The sequence below is a fragment of the Macadamia integrifolia genome, unplaced genomic scaffold, assembly GCF_013358625.1.
Source record: "Macadamia integrifolia cultivar HAES 741 unplaced genomic scaffold, SCU_Mint_v3 scaffold2200, whole genome shotgun sequence".
In the NCBI taxonomy this organism is placed as follows: domain Eukaryota; kingdom Viridiplantae; phylum Streptophyta; class Magnoliopsida; order Proteales; family Proteaceae; genus Macadamia; species Macadamia integrifolia.
The window spans coordinates 34,893-35,362 of record NW_024868567.1 but is presented as its reverse complement, the minus strand read 5'-3'; positions in this window follow the sequence as shown (position 1 = coordinate 35,362).

Here is a 470-nt window from a genome sequence, read left to right as displayed (position 1 = left end):
TGCACCCTTGTATCTTGACGTGACCCTCATGTCTCATCCAGAAACTTTGTTACAAAGAAATTTATTGATGAGCCTGCACATGGCTTCCGAATCACAAGCTTCAAGAATCAATAGACTGGATATAGGTCATGCAATGGAAATGTGCACGGCATCGAGTATAAAAAAAGTAAGCTCAAAATAGCCATAGTTAATTATTTATTGTAGGTTTTAGGGATATAAGTCTATTTTCCTCTTTCCATTTTTTCATTTTCATCACTCTCAAATGCTTTGTTTGGATGGTTGTGAGTGAAATTAAAATGAAGCGAAGTGAAATTTTCAACCCTAGAAAAGAATCTTCTATTATCATTACCCCATATGGTTGTATCACTAACTCCATCAATCCATATTTTGCCATTAAATATCATTTTATTTTACATCCAAATCCCCTAGGTTTTAAAAGTAACTTGAATATTATACCTAAAAAGCATCAT